This window comes from Eurosta solidaginis, chromosome 4 (assembly GCF_040869045.1).
Source record: "Eurosta solidaginis isolate ZX-2024a chromosome 4, ASM4086904v1, whole genome shotgun sequence".
In the NCBI taxonomy this organism is placed as follows: Eukaryota; Metazoa; Arthropoda; class Insecta; order Diptera; family Tephritidae; genus Eurosta; species Eurosta solidaginis.
The window spans coordinates 254497552-254513816 of NC_090322.1; the positions used below are offsets into that span (position 1 = coordinate 254497552).

The following is a 16265-nucleotide window of genomic DNA, read 5'->3' on the forward strand; positions in this document are numbered from 1 at the left end:
GACAGAATGGGCGCTTTCAGGAAACACAAATGTTGAGCAATCGTTGAGTGATAACTTTCGGAACGCACCGTTGTATAGTTGCGATTCACTCAAAGGTTGGAATTTTACGTCAAATTAATGAGCAGAAATATTTTTTGCTACATTTGTTCAATGCATTTATTCGGCTGTCTGGTGGTTCTTTTACATTTTAAAGTGTTGGTTATGAATAAAATGTTTCCTCTTAATATTATGACGAAGTGCAAAAAATAATTTAGGAAGTCCCTTCTCTCTTATAATTTAAGGGTAGTTATTTCATTTTGACATTTTAATTGACGGAAACATGTTTGCAACGTAGCAACGAAAATAGTGTTCTCTGAAAATTAAGAGCAAAATAAGGCCAAATGAATTAGTAGCAAACGAACCATTAAGCAAGCATAACCGTCACTCGCTTGTGCGCACATGTATGAAAAATCCTTTGAAATTCTGCATTATGCAATGCACGAATTAAAAACGAACACGCTCGTTTAACGGTTGGTTCACAACTGATGAATGGGGGATTCCCCCAGGGCCCGGGGTTTCTTAGGGCGCCCGCGATTTAGAGGTACTAAGACATTTTTTTTTTAATTCAGGAGAGTCTTTAGTTGTTCCACGTACAAATTTTAAGCCGAATTTCAAAAGCAACGTTAATGGATAATGATTTTTTTCCTGGGCATGAGGAGACAAGAAAATAATCAAACAAAAATGAAGGTTCATCTTCAAAAAGTCTTCCAACAATACCACCAACTCTGTATCAAAGTCCAGATTATTTAAACGAATTCGGTATCGGTACCGTGAATAATGAGTTTTTTCGATCTGAAGAAGTCAACATAATATTTCGTCGAGGTCATCAAAAGCGTCCTGTTATTTTTCCACGTGATTGTCATGACGAGGCATTTCCTACCTCGTTGTTAAACAGAATCTTGCCAAAAGGAGAAAAAAGTGGAGCGTGACTGGTTAGTGTGGAGTGCCAGTAGCAATGCTTTTTATTGCCTACCATGTCTTCTGTTAAGCACCAATACTTTAAATCGCCCTCAAATTTGTTGTACGGATAATCGAAATTCTAGGTATGGAAGAAGCTATACTATAAACTGCCATCACACGAAAATAATCAAGATCACATTAAATGTTATATTCAATGGCGATCTTTACAAAATCTAATTCAAAAGGAGGCTACAATTGATACACTTATCAATGAACAGCTAATCACTGAAACCCAAAAGTGGAAAGAAATTTTATATAGAATTTTGGGCACTATATTATTTTTGGGTGAAAGAGGTCAAGCTTTCAAAGGCGAAGGTATATATCTTGGTGAACGAAGCGATGGACATTTTTTGGGCAAGAAACCCAAGTATTTTGCTGTTATCGTTGATGCTATGCCTGATGCTAGTCACGTTACCTACGTTTATTTTTTTCGCTAACTCCATTTCAATTCGAAAGCCACAAATTTTACAATTCAAGAACGGTTTTTGGCTTTCGTGAATTGTAACCAAAAAACTGGTCAGAAAATCGCTGATCTCAACTTGGTTCAAAATACTGACTACCATTAATGAAAGAAACGTGGCCCTCCAAGCTAGAGACGCCACCATAGATGTTGAGGTCCGACATCTATATGCCTTATTAGCTGATTTGAAGTTGATCAGGAACCAATGGGAAACAATTTTAAACGAATGCAAAACAGTTGCTATTCAATTGAACATCTCTCCAAAGCTTCCGGATATTCGAAAGAGAAAACCCAAAAGACATTCTGAAGATAATTTAAATGAGATGATTACGGATGATTCAGAGTCTGATTTTCAAAAACGATACATTCCTGGGTATCGTTGATTCGGTAATCACTGGCATTACTGAACGATTTGCAGCTATGAGAAATTTGGGCGAGACGTTTTCCTTTTTGTGGCAATTTGAAGATATGGATGAAACTATGGTTCGGGCGAGCACAGCAAAATTTGTCGAAAAATACAAGTCGGACATTTCTCACAGCTTAGAATGCAAAATAATTCACTTGAAACACATTTACGAAGCAAATTTTGATAAAGGTCTGTCACCATTGGAATTGCTAAATGCCATCTAAATAAATAAAAATAAATGTAAGGCGCGATAACCTCCGAAGATATCTAAGGCCGAGCTTCTCTCCAATTTGCGTCGTGCTCCTCTTGATTTTCCCTACAAATTGATCGGACGGGACCTACATATTTTATGCCGACTCCGAACGGCAGATGAGTTTTCGGAGAGAGCTTTTCATGGCAGAAATACATCCGCTTAGAAAAATTATCTTGTAATTGAAAAACCTTATTTGTAAAAGTTTGATGTTGCTTTGCCCGGGGTGTGAACCCAGGGCATACGGTGTGGTAGGCGGAACACGCTACCACCACACCACCGTGGCCGGTGTATCCGTATACGATTTTCCCCAACATTTGTGTTGCTTTACGTATCTTTTGCACTATACCTGTCACTGTAGCTAGTGCAGAACGTTCCTTCAGCGTCCTTTCAAGAATCAAAAACTTACATAGATCGTGTTCATCTCAAGAGCGAGTTTCAGGACTTGCCACGCTTTGTGTTGAATCCGTTATGGCAAGAGAGTTAAATTTTGATATTATTATAAAAATTTTGCAGCGAAAAAAGCAAGTAAATCCACTTTTTGATATCCGAACTTTCTATATTGAATAATGAAAATTTATAATCATCATTAAATTTATCAGAAATGTATTAAAATGTTACCAAATAACTAGAAAAGATTATTTGAAACAATATATGGCTGTTAAAAGAGAATTTTATTTCTACGTTAGAATAAAATAGTATAAATAGTAAATATTCTGTGTTAATTTTATTGTCAGTTCTTAGTGCAAAAATCATTTAGTTGATGTGGCAACATTTTTTATTTGATGTAATCCATCAATAATGATTCATGATTGAGACGTCATAATTCAAGTTAATCAAATGTATTAGTGGATTTTTATAGGGGGCCCGTAAATTGTTTAGTCACGGGCCCGGATTTTCTCTCTACGGCCCTGAGTGTATGTATGTATATACGTATGTGGTAGCTTTTAACAGCATAAGTGCTCATCGTTATGTGGCGAAAACCTCGTGAAAACGTAACTGAAATTACTGAAGAGAATTTGGAACTAGTTTTGAGCCACGAAATCTTTATAGTTTAATCAAGTTTTACATATTTTAAGATGCGTCCTAATAGTAGGTTCGTATTCACCAGTTCAATTGACCTCAGGAATCATATGTTATTATTTCCCCGATTGCTCAATTTTACGATTTTAAATTTATTGTCCAAATAAGTTTCAAATTTCTAACCGTGTGTCGTTTGTTAGATGATCGGCTAAAGCGAAAGGTATCAGGATACCTTGTAAATATATGCTCCGAAAAGGATCAAAATGGAGTTTGAAAAGAGTTCGCGAAGGCTTAAATAAAGCTTCAGAAAATTCGAGTACACACTTTTTTGTCGTAGTATGTGTTTATACACATTGAGCATAGAATTCCCATATGAGATGTTTATCGCTTGAAGTACAAGCTAAATCTGATCGACTGAAGCCCGCGGCACAATGACATTTTTCATATAGATGGGTCGATTATTCACCTATATCGCGCCATCGATATTTCGATAGGTTTTGGGTTCAGGAAAAAAAAGTTCCACCCAAAAAAATAATTTTCGAGTCTGCAAAATTTGAGTTTTTTGACTTTTTTTCTTTGATTTTTAAGGTTTTTTTCATGACCTACTTAAAAAATTTTCATTTGATTTTAAAATTTTCATGTATACCCTGTCCGACTCAAAATTGTTCGCTAAAAACTTTGGCGATAACAGTTTTTAAAAAAAAATATCTTTTTGGGTTTTGAAGAGTGTTTTGGTGAAAAAAATTTGTTTCGCCATTTTTTTAAAGGTTTCTTCACCACGGCAACCGTGGTGTAATGGTAGCGTGCTCCGCCTACCACACCGTATGCCCTGGGTTCACACCCCGGGCAAAGCAACATCAAAATTTTAGAAATAAGGTTTTTCAGTTAGAAGAAAATTTTTCCAAGTGGGGTCGCTCCTCGGCAGTGTTTGGTACTCATATTGTACAAACGCATTCTAGAGTCACCCCTGGTCCACCTTTATGGCGATATCTCGAAAAGGCGTCCACCCATTGAACTAAGGCCCACTCCATTTTAAAATACTCATTAACACCTTTCGTTTGATACTCATATTGTACAAAAGCATTCTAGAGTCACCCCTGGTCCACCTTTATGGCGATATCTCGAAAAGGCGTCCACCTATAGATCTAAGGCCATTAACACCTTTCATTTGGTACCCATATCGTACAAACAAATTCTAGAGTCAGCCCTGGTCCACCTTTATGGCGGTATCCCTAAATGGGGTCCACCTATAGAACTAAGGCCAAGAAACCCTTAAAAAAAATTGGCGAAAAAATAAATTTTTTCACCAAAACACTCCTCAAAACCCAAAAAAAGAGTCATATTTTCTCATGTGAACCAGCAGTCGTATGATTTAATAGCATTCATTCACCTCAGTGACAGTAAATCTGATAACCTTTGAAAAAATGTTGATATTGTAACGAATTTAGCGAAATTCTGCTCATTCCAAACCTAACGTTTGAATCGCTAAATTGTCGAATATACTACTCCAATATTCAGTAATGCAAAATGGTCTTTATTTGACTACTTTGAGAGTACTTCACAATAACACTTATATTTCACAACTAATTGCGTGTTTAAATCCTACTGCCTGCGCTGCTTTTATATTCTCCGTTGCTTCGTCCGCATATGTCTCCAAAGGTCTAGACGTTTCACCTTCTAGAACTCTTGTAGCTCATTCTTGGTTACCAGCGGTATACGTGTATATTTGTAGTTTATAGCCATATGCGTGTGTATGTGTAGCTACTTCGGCTGATGAATACATGTGTGTGTGTGTGTGAGATATCTCTTCGTCGCCTTCTACATAAGTGTTGCTAGGTTTAACGTGAACATGTATATAAGAGTGGCTGCTTCATGTAATTGTTGTTGCGTAATTATTTACTAACAGCTTAGTGATGTCAACATTTGCCACAATATTATACAGTGGTAAATGTGAATACCAGTGACTGCGACGCAAAGTGACAAGGGGCTGTGTAGCGCAACCCTTCAGGTTGCCAGCGCAATATATAGCTTCTCCAAACCCAATTGTCAACCTCACCTATCCGCGGCGAATCCTGTTTCACTAACAGACGAGGCTCTGGCGACCCCAAGCTGCTCATGGAACTTGGGGGTGGGGAGTGAGGGGATGGCCTGAAGGTTTAATTTGGCCACATAAATCGTTCCCGTGATGGTAGGGCTAGCACCTTAATGGTGCTGTGGTACCGGAGCGTACCGGATCTGTATCCGGCAAAGGACCATTACATCTATAACACTCCCCAAAGCCCTCGGGGAGCAACCTTATCGCTACAACAACAACAACGCAAAGTGACACGACGTAATACATAATATGGCCCTAAGTATTATAAGTGAAGTCATAAATATCAACAGTTACAAGCCAGACAATTTTAAATATGAGGACCTTTCGTGCTCAGAATGGAGCAGAAGCGCAGTGTTCAGGAAGGACCGCTATTGCAAGTCCTGAGTATCTTAGGCTTTTTAAGCTCTAGAAACAAACAATGAAAAGCTTCAAGCATTTAAAAACTCGACCTACACGTGCTAAAAAGTTAAACTTTAAACTCTATCTCACCAAGTGATAAACGACCTGGTAAAAATGATGTTACTTACAAAGTTTCATAAAATGTTCCAAAATTGGAACGGAGTCATTACGGCCGCGTTGAATGATTTTTTTTTTTATTTAGTGGTCCGAACCGAAATGATTCCTAAGGGAAACGCTTCAAAACAAGAGTGTTTTATGACTCCTTAAGGCGTGCTTTTTTAAACCTTTTGCGTCCGTGGGTTACCTAGAACATTTATGTGGTTATCAAGTTCACGTAGTGCGCTTCCGGTTTTATTAAATTAATCATCGCAACATAGAGTTAAATCACACCTCCTCGTGAAAGAAGAAAAAAATACCATAAAACTCTTACTCTCAGGGGTTTTAAACTTCCTCTCTATTGGGACAAAAACGCCAACGGTGGTAACTCTACTTCGTTTCAGTACGTAACAGCAAACATTTCACTTCATAGGATATGATCATTTAAAAATCAATCATTCGCGTACAGAGCGTAAATGAAGATATTTCTCTTAAATGAAATCAACAACCCTTAATTTATATAAGTAACTCCTTGGAAGTTTTTCACTTTCTATGCGGGTGTTTAAATGCATCAACACGCAGATATGTGTACTATATTTTACCAAACAATTAAGTTAATATGGTTCGTATGAATACTTTCACAGAAGCCATATATTCAAATGGATGAATTGGAAAATTCCAATGATATTTATATAAGGAGTGTCAGCTGCATAATATTTCTTCAATTACGAATGCCTCTTTAGTTGTTGGCTGCTTGGATGATTCGACAGAAGATAAAATTCAATTATTAATGGCAATGTACTAAGTAGCAGTGGTGTTGTGCTTACGACTGCAACGCGGCTTAAATAGCTAATAGTGAGAAAAAAAAATGAGAAAACTGAAATAAACAAGTAAGGACGGGACTTCATACCTTTCATGAATGGGGCTGAATAATAATCTTATCCCATAATCTCCAAATGACCGGCTGTATAAGATAAGAAATATATAGTGAACAGATGTACATACCTAAACGATTTTTAAGATAAATATAAAATAAAAAATAGGTAGGTACTTTATGTGAGGATGCAAAGTTTCAGGTTTTTTGTGGTCTGCATGTAAAAACTATGACTACGAATCACGTATTTCAACAATATATGACGTAAACGTAACTATTTGATGAAATTTGTTGAAATTTGAAGCTTCTAGCCGTAAAAAAAGGGCAAAAATTACAGTTTATATGGGATATATGTATAATATATATACCACCGATCTCTATGATTTTTTCAGACAACAATATATGCTATATACGTAAGCATTTGGGGAAATTTGAAGCTTCTAGCTGTTAAAATGGGGCTGAAATTGCGAAAATATATTTATATATATACTATATATATATACTATATATACCACCGATTTTTATGATTTTTTCAGACAACAATATATGCTATATACGTAAGCATTCGTTGAAATTTGAAGCCTCTAGCTCTTAAAATAGGGCAGTAATTACGAAAAGTTTCTTATCTGAACATTCGTTGTGGGGGATATATGTATACTATATATACGACCGATCTCATCCATTTTTTCAGACAACAATATTTGCAATATACGAAAGCATATGGTGATGTTTGAAGCTTCAATTTGATAAATTGAGGAAGATATGACAAAAATCCTCTTTTTCTGAAAAATCGGTTGTATGGAGGATATATGCTATAGTGGTCCGATCCGGCCGGTTCCGACAAATGTCTAATCGGACACCCAAATACACACGCTCACCAAATTTTATCAAGATATCTCAAAAATTGAGGGACTAGTTTGCATACAAACAGACAGACGGACATGGATAAATCAACTCAGCTCTTCATCCTGATTATTTCGGTATACTTAATGGTGGGTCTATCTATTTTCCTTTAAGGACTTACAATTTTGGGATGGATTAGTGACGAAATTAATATACCATTTCATGTTCATGAAAGGTATAAAAATGTAATATTTAATGTATTGTGAGTTTCATTTGCGTGTTGATCCTGCAATGCGATATTCTTGTCAAAGTCAGAATTTTAGCATCGCACAGTTGAAAGGGGTTGAAGGCTGTGATATTGAACTTGAACAAAAATTTTGGATTCCCTTTATTTTTTGACATGAATTCGGCTTGAATGTGATTGAGCGAACGAATATCATTTAAATTGCAGTTAATTGGGTTGTTTTGAAAGTTCCTCGGTTTCAAATACCGAACCAAATTCAGTCTGCCGGTCCTATGGCAGAGAACAACTGCTGCCTTTAAAGCAACTTGCTTGTCAGCAAAGATCGTAGCATTCGTCTCTGAGACTGCGCTGTCTTAAAGCGGTTCTCTATCATGGGACAGATCTTCGCTTGGAGAACACTGTGAGTGCTAAGTCGGTAATATGGATTGTATCTGAAATTCCCGGACTCTTGCAGGAAAAAGTACAGTTGATTGGCTGGTTAACGACCCAGTGAAATGCTAACTTCGCCGCTATTTAGTGTGTGCGATGCAGGAGGCAAGACGGAACGACAGTAGTAGTAGGGCTTTGAGACGTATACTACAGTGTCTATGAGGATTGAAGCGCAATTCGAATCCAGGGTGTTGGTTTTATAGTAGGAAAAAGACTTAGAAGCACAATAACTTGCTATGACTGTTGCTTGCTGCTGCTAAGCGTATGTATGTATGACAGATTTTTTAAACCAATTGATGATTTTAATTTTATGGCCAGATTATGTGTGATACCGTGCAATTGTGCGCCGCAGTCACTGGCTTTCACATTCACCAGTATATAAAACTAAAAATTTCACAAAGGCAATCTGGTTTACTTTCACTGACTGAGGTGAATGAATGCTCTTATATCATACGAATTCACGGTTCATGCGAGAAAATGCGACTCGTTGCGGTTACATAATATGCCCTCTATTGAATAATTTGGAATAAATTGAAAAAAAAACGCGACTAAAGAACGCACAAGACAACAGTCGTTTCGATTATACCTTGTAAATCTGTTCAAGGTTCTTTCTTTCTGAAGTGTGATTGGTTTGACAAACAGACTCGGCCATACTTTTTTCTCAATTGCTTTCTGCATGCTTTGCATACATGTAGGTCGAGTCTGTTTGTCAACGAATCGGTCATCGCAGAAAAGCGGGTTCAAATCCCTGTCTCGGGAGAAAAGGCCTTGAAGAGATTTAAGAGGTTTAATCGAAACAGCCGCTGCCTTGTCCGTCCTGATATCTGCCATCAAAAGCTTATCAGGAAAATTTCTTCAGTCTTGCAGATGCTTTTCTGAGTCGGAAAAAAAGTTTGCTAAATAATGATGAAGGGCGAAATGTTTTAAATATATTACAAGTCAAAATATTGTTTAATCCTTATCAGCAAATAAATTTTTAAATTTGAAAAGCATTTATTTAAATATGACAGTAAAACCATTATTATTGCAGTATATATTTTAAATTGGATGACCGAAATTGAAGGGTTAATAAAGCAGATGACTTTCGACAGAATAAACTATGTACCAACATATGTTTGTATTTACTTTCTATGTATCTTTTACAGTTGCAACGTTATTCTACATATTCACAAATGTGTTACCAAAAAAATACTTCAGTAAGACAGCAATGAATTAATTTCGCCTTGCCATCAAACGCAAGGCACGCGCATGTCACATCTCCATTCACTTGCGCTAAGTGGGCATTTTCTCTGAAAAAATAATAATAATAATTGCTCTGAATCGGAGCACAGTTGCATAGTTAAACTTAGAAGAAAAAGTTGTCAAAATAATTTTAAGAAGTCAAACATACAAATGTCATCGACGTCATGCAACTAAAACCGTCAACAACTAATAGCTTTAATACCATTCATAAAGTAAGTGAGTAAGTCAAGCGAGTTTCGCTTAACTGAGCTCAAATATGAATAAATGAGATATCAAGAAGAAAAGTCAGGGAGTGAGTTTAAACGAAATCATAACAAACCCTGCAGCAAAACTAGTTCCGAACTAGCGCAGAACTCGCAGTGCTTTCATCTGACATTTTTACGTTTGTAGGCACCTGTGTAGCTATCTTTGACTGATTTTTTTAAATACATATTGCTCAGATTTAACCGCTATTGGTTCAAGTTTGGCTGCCAACTGTTCCGCTGTGTATCCGATGATCGAAGTCAGAGCATTAAAAGAAAAAAGCACAGAAGTGACGATGATCTCGTTAGAGTATCCACTGTCACTGTTTTACAGCATACGCTCCCGCTTGTATAAATGGACAAGCTCCCGGCGTCTTCGAGCCTTTTGTTAGGGCAGATCTATACAAACGGCCTTTCTTGACAACAATGAGAGTCCAATGCTCTAAGAGTCTAAACGACGAATGGTAGAATTCATTAGCATACTCCTGAGTGCTTGAGGATCTAGAAAGTGAGGGCTGCCAAGTAGTAGCCTTTGCTCATGACATGGCAATCCTCGTCAGGGTAAAATTTATAAATACAATGAGGTGTGTTTATAAAGTAATACCAAGTTGGTTGTGTTCATGAGGAGGTACGAGAACTCTAAATTTAGATCACACTCAATTGAAAGAGTACCGCTGGTGCTGTCTCACTGGTTTAAAAGCCGTTGGATTAATCTTGGAATATTCGGGCAGGAGCTCGGGGTGAGACAAAAATTTAGGCAGCAGTGTCTTCTCGGCGAAGGTCGTCGCTATTACGGATGCGGTGGATGGGATGCTATCTGCCTATTTAACAAGGAGTCAGATGGCTTTCAAAGCGCTTAGCTCCACAACCGTGAGATCCGGATCTGTCAGGGATTGCTTGGTTTCCCTACCAGTGGCATCGGACTACTTAAAGAAAAAATTATCTGGGTGTCAGGACATAAGGATATACCTGCGAACTATAATGCTCATCTCTAAGCCAGAGCAGGCACTTGCCAATTGAACGTGGCTGCCAGTAGAGACTTTGAATTTTGGTCCTTTCCTCTCTGCTTCTGCACTGGTCCCTAGGCAGCTAAGCGAGATCTTAAAATATCCCAAGTAGCTCAATGTCTGCCTTACTCGTAACTTGATTGATGCCACGTGGCGGACCAAACAAGTGTGCAACTGAGCTATTTCTTAAACCTAGAAGTGTTTCTGCCATAGGACTCACTAGTATTTTTTGTCGACTACAAATTCAGCATTGAACTGCCTGTAATGACTTCTCTCCCGTTGCTCTTTCGAGGGAATGAAAGTAGTGAAGATGGCATTTCCTCTGTCCTGCCTGGAAAAAAAGTCGAATTCGTTAGGAATGCTGAAGTGCCCGAAGTTGGAAAGCTTGAGTATCTATAGTTCATATTACGATACTAATTAATGTCGTTTAGTGGTGTTCGCTGTGTCGTTTCTTCCTCGCGAACGATACTTGATGGAAGGCTATAGCTTTTGCCGATTAGTCCTCTAAGAAAGTGCAAGCAACCGAAGCCTTCCTAGCTTTGGCATCTAAGACACCTTCCTATCTATTGGATTGTGACCTGAAAGCAGGCATCTCTTGATTGTTGTCGCACGAAAGGTTCCACCAGAGCCCTTCGGCTCCTAAAACTACGAGAGGGCCTGCCACGAAGGCGTCTAGATCAAAAAATGTGTTCTCGAGAGATCCCTCTATTTGGTTTGCGAGCAAACCTAATCAAAAGGTCAATACTTTCCTGGCCAAAGTTGTCAAATCCGAGATCACCTAAACTAACGGCATTCTCTCTCCAAGTGATGCTGAATCCTTCACAGTATAACTCATTCATAGTTATAACTCCTTCAATTACTACTTCAACTACATACCTGTCCCTTCTACCCTGCTGTGATTATTCATACTACCTCAAGTTGGTATAATTCTTGCTACTACAACAGCAACAACTCCCTCTGAGAACTAAATCACAAAATACTTTTACCGAAATTGAAGGCAATTTAAATAAATTTGTGTGATTGAAAAAGACTCGCTGCCCACTGAGAGTCAAACTTGGCGTTGGTATGTCACACATCAAATTTGGTTTGAACAAGAATAACTTCAGTAATTTTCCATTTCCAATTTTCCTTCTTAAGAGATGAACGCACACACTGCTTGTCATTTTTATTAACGCTTTTCCCCCTCGTCTTTACTTCTTAGTTTATCATCAAACATACTAAATTTTTTTCTAATTAATTATCATCAACCTAAAACTGTCGCCCGGCTAACAAACGAAATTAACATGGGCGAGAGACCAGACCTTAGCAAAGTAGCTGGTTTTACAAGGAGGCGTGTGACGTTACGTTGCAGTGCGACGACTATTTGAACAGAAGAAACTTTGTATTTGTAGCAGAGATCTGCTTTGAGTACTAATAAAATTAGTGCACTTAGTCATGAGACAAAAAATTGTGTCTAAATGTGTACTTAGTCAAGTACAGAAAAATACTATGAGTGACTAGCACATAAAATAGAAAATACATACGAGTGTCCCACAACACATATGTCTAGAGTTGGGATTCTACCGGGTATTTACCATTTTTATGGGTAAATACCAGGAAAATACCCGGAATATTCCTTTTTTGTATCTTTTTTTGGGTATTTAAAAATCATTTGAATCGAGGCTGCTTGGAATTACAATTCAGCAATTAAATTTATACGTCATTTGAAATTAAAAAAATTTCGTTTTGATTTTAAACAAACAACCCAGCAAACACTTGGAGTCAACAATTAGTCTGAAAGGAGTCCAAACTTTGGATCGTTTGCACTCATTATGAACTCATTTAGGAGCCTGAAGCGAATGTTATATGCTCATGTTTTGCCTCTAACATAAGTCTTATACAGGCCTCCTTCCGATATCATATATGAGCCTTATTGGCGTCATATACTGCTAATTTTGAGTCTTTTAATTACATTACTTCAGGGCTTTTAGGAAGAATTTTTGACATATATCCGAAACGGAAAACATAGGGTAGAAAATTGTTGTGATAAAACTCCCATGAGGATAAGATAAAAATGAAATAAGTATTAGTTGAATTAATTATTTATTTAGAATAAATTGTCGCAGAAAAATTTCTGAGTTTTTATTCCGAAGCTGCCTAGTTTACTGATTTTAATATTTTTTGTTTGTTCATAATTTCAGCAAATTGGAGTCATAAAAGGCTCTAAGGCGATAGCATTTTTGAAGCTGATATTTTTCGGGCCCATATTGAACTCCAGAACTGTAAGAGAATGTTTATAGGGTACACATATATACGCAAACAAAACTACCCCTCAAACATGCTCACGGCGCTCATAATTCAAGAATCCGAAATTAGTCCAAAATAAGTGGGTAATGTAGGAATCAGAAAAGCGTCGAAACGCGTAGGAGGGTAAAAGAAAATTTAATTTTTCCATTTTATTTAACGGCCTAAAAGCTCATAACTTAGCATGAAAAAATTATCATTTATCGACTCTTTATGTTCGCCACAGCAAGTTTGGAATAAATTTTGAAACTTTGTTACGACAATTTTTCAATTTAATACAAAATAAATTACATTTGTACATTATTGTTACCCTTGCTATTCTTTTTTTGTATAAGAGTCGACGTTTTTCCGCTAATGGACGCTTCTCGACATTTTTAATGTGACCGCAAAGCTGTCAATCTCTCTCTGTCCAGGTGTTTCGACCTACATATGACCCCAATAAGCGCTGACGATGCCTAATAAATAGGCCATATAGGTGTCAGATAATCAGAGTTTATTAGAGTTAAAAATTACGCCGGAGAGTTGCAGTAGAGTATAATATGAGCTGTTTAAACGCCTTTTAAGACTTATGTCGGACTCTTATTTAGGCTCAAATGATATAAGTTAATAGGCTCGTATAGCACGACCATTGCAAGAAGGAAATACATTGGTTTCGGCCTCCCAAATGAGCACATACCGACTGTAAATACTCCAATTTAGATATTTTTCCGACTTTTTTCGACTTATAATGTTTACTGGGTAAACTTAAATTTTTGCAACGGCATGCATTATTGGTTAAATTTTTTGAAAAACGCTGGATTACAGACTAAAACTAATTCAACCGATAGCGTAATGGATACCTACCCACCAATATAGGACAAATTGGGTACATTTTAGATTGAATTTGTGTGTTTGTTTCCCATATTTTCCAAAAGATTATTTTTACCCTTCTTTTGGGTAAATATTTGGGTATTTACCCATTTTTACCATATATACCCAATTTACCGGGTATTTACCATTTGGGTATTTACCCGTTTCCCATCTCTACATATGTCCCATACATATATGACATTGTTGAGTATAAACTGAAATCATAGTCGCTTTAACCCAGTAGCATGTTGGTTTCGTATATACACTCTATACTTCGTTTTTCGGTTTTTCTTTAGCGCTGTATTCAGTTTAGTTTCGTGTACATCGTTGTGTTGCTAGCGTCAGAAGACTGATATGACTATGTATATTCTTTTATTGCACTGTTAGTCTTACTTATTCCAATTAGTGTTTTCGTATAACACAGTTGACTTTCTTGCTCAATAATACAATTGAGTACTAAACTGCTTCGTGGCTAATACTAGGTTCAAACACACACCAAATTGGCAATTTATACTATTTGGGCAATTTATTACGCAATTTGTCATAAATTAAATTGTAATAATAAATTGCCAATTTAAAAAAAAATGCGTAATAAATTGCTTCAAACTGCAAATGCAACATTGTAAAGTGTGTTTATTGAGTATATTTTAACGTCAGTTACGCATGGCTGAACTATGTGGTTGGCTCATCTCATGAGCTGATTTTATGTCTTTCTTTTCACTGGAGTAGGGATTGTCAAAAGAAGATGGCAAACTCAAAATGAAACCAAAACATTGAACACATTTTCTTACAACACACAAAAATTTCAAAGTTTTATGTTTTCATTCCATTTCATTTGCCTAATAATGTGCGTGTTCATTTTGACAGTCTGAACAAAGGTATGTTTTTGCTGTAGAGATGAGCCAACCAGCTATCAAATTACTATTGTGTAAGCTAAATCGAGTTGTATGAACAGCACTCAATTCAAATCGAAATTTCCTCAATTTATTTTTCTGTTTGAACATAGTATAATGAGCGGTTATTCATTTTACGAAGCATGACTATGTAAATGTGTTTTACAGCCTGATTCTAATGTGGTAACAACTTTCTTCACCACGGCAACTTTCTTCATGTGGTAACTTTTGTACCCTTTTGGTATTCTGCCCACGAAAATAGCCGGATAATTGTTTACCCACTAAAATAGGTGGTAACATCGATGTAACCACACAAAAGCTGTTGTTTAGAAAAAGGCAATACTGTAAAATAAAGAATTGTGAGCGCAAATAAGTAAACATAATAGTAAAAAAGTGTTGCCTCTTGCTATAAATATTTGTTTCCATGTACTTTCACAGTATATATTACAATATAGCTATGTAAAAACGTATGCATGTATGCACATATGTATATACACATCGTCCCGTTTATTCGTTAACATCGTATCTACGAGTGACACATTTTCGGTAAAGCCATGGCGGAACCATACTCGGTGGCAGCATGGTGACATACCTACAAACATACATAAAAATTCCATGTACTCGTTTTTGTAAGAATCGGGCCGTTAGTGGAAGAATTGCAGCTCACTGATTTGTAGCCAATAATAGAACGCTGATTAAAATCGATGTATGACAATTTTTTTATACCCAGCTGTACTTGTACGCTTTGATTGGATAACGGTTGGTTGTACAGGTATAAAGGAATCGAGATAGATATAGACTTCCATATATCAAAATCATCAGTATCGAAAAAAAAATTGATTAAGCCATGTCCGTCCGTCTGTCCGTTAACTCGATAACTTGAGTAAATATTGAGATATATTCACCAAATTTGATACACGAGCTTATCTGGACCTAGAATAGATTGGTGTTGAAAATTAGCGAAATCGGATAATAACCACACCCACTTTTTATATATATAAAATTTTGGAAAACACAAAAAACCTGATTATTTAGTAAATAATACACCTAGAATGTTGAAATTTGACGTGTGGACTGATATTGAGACTCTTGATAAAAAATTTTAAACAATTTTTAAAATGGGCGTGGCACCGCCCACTTGTGATAACATAAATTTTACAAAAATTATGAATTGTTGTTGTTGTTTTATCGGCCTTCATGGCTAATTTTTAAACAATAGTCAAGCTCTAGGCCAAATCAAGTATATAGAATTTAAACCACAAAATGATTATGTGTAGACATATATTTGTCAATTTTTATTTATGTCGATATTTCGACTTCATTCTGAAGTAATCTTCAGGAACCGACCAGGTGCATACCATGGTTTAAATTCTATATATTTGATTTGGCCTAGAGCTTGACTATTGTTTAAATGAATATTATGAATCGTAAATCAAAAATCGTTAAACCTATCGTAACAAAATTCGGCAGAGAGGTTGCCTTTACTATAAGAAATGCTTTGAAAAAAAATATACGAAATCGGTTAAGGACCACGCCCACTTTTATATATAGAAGATTTTTAAAAGGGTCGTAGACGAATAAAATAAGCTATGTCTTTGCAAAGAAGTGCTTTATATCAATGGTATTTCATA

At 36.6% G+C, this 16265-nt stretch overlaps 1 protein-coding gene across 22 annotated transcripts in view; it reads right to left on the bottom strand.

The window, feature by feature from the left end:
- zuc (Mitochondrial cardiolipin hydrolase zuc) overlaps positions 1–16265 on the bottom strand; it is a 201918-nt gene that overhangs the window by 122604 nt on the left and 63049 nt on the right. Inside the window, exon 5 of one of the 22 annotated variants that reach the window (XM_067785742.1) lies at positions 6639–6692. The exons of 20 other annotated variants lie outside the window; for them this stretch is intronic. The gene's annotated coding sequence lies outside the window, so the exon portion shown is untranslated. Of the gene's footprint in view, positions 1–6638; positions 6693–15207; positions 15227–16265 lie in introns of those variants that run through there. One more of the 22 variants, XM_067785743.1, reaches the window with a different exon arrangement.